The 428-nt window shown below is 37.6% G+C and overlaps 1 pseudogene; it reads left to right on the forward strand.

Moving 5' to 3' along the window:
• LOC103609499 overlaps positions 1–428 on the forward strand; it is a 10,433-nt pseudogene that overhangs the window by 9,169 nt on the left and 836 nt on the right.

Below are 428 nucleotides of genomic sequence, written 5' to 3' on the forward strand. Positions count from 1 at the left end.
CCATATGATCCAGCAATCCCACTTCTAGGTATATACCCAAAGGAATGGAAATCATCATGTTAAAGGGATACATGTACTCCCATGCTCATCACAACTCTATTTACAATGGCCAAGATATGGAACCAACATAAATGTCCATTTATGGATGATAGGATAAGGAAAATGTGGTATATATACACCATGGAATACTACTCTGTCATAATAAAGAATGAAATTCAGGCATTCACAGCAAAATGGATGAGCTTGGAAAAAATTATGTTAAGTGAAGTAAGCCAGGCATAGAGGGAAAAATACAACATGTACTCACTCATACATTGAAGCTAAAAGAGAAAGAAGGAAGTAAAGAAAGTTGGTCTTGCAGAGGGAGTGAAGAAACATAGGGTTTCTGGAAGTAGGGGATAGGAAGGGAAGTCGAGGATTAATTGGGT

Source organism: Galeopterus variegatus, unplaced genomic scaffold, assembly GCF_000696425.1.
Source record: "Galeopterus variegatus unplaced genomic scaffold, G_variegatus-3.0.2 Scaffold9684, whole genome shotgun sequence".
Classification (NCBI taxonomy): Eukaryota; Metazoa; Chordata; class Mammalia; order Dermoptera; family Cynocephalidae; genus Galeopterus; species Galeopterus variegatus.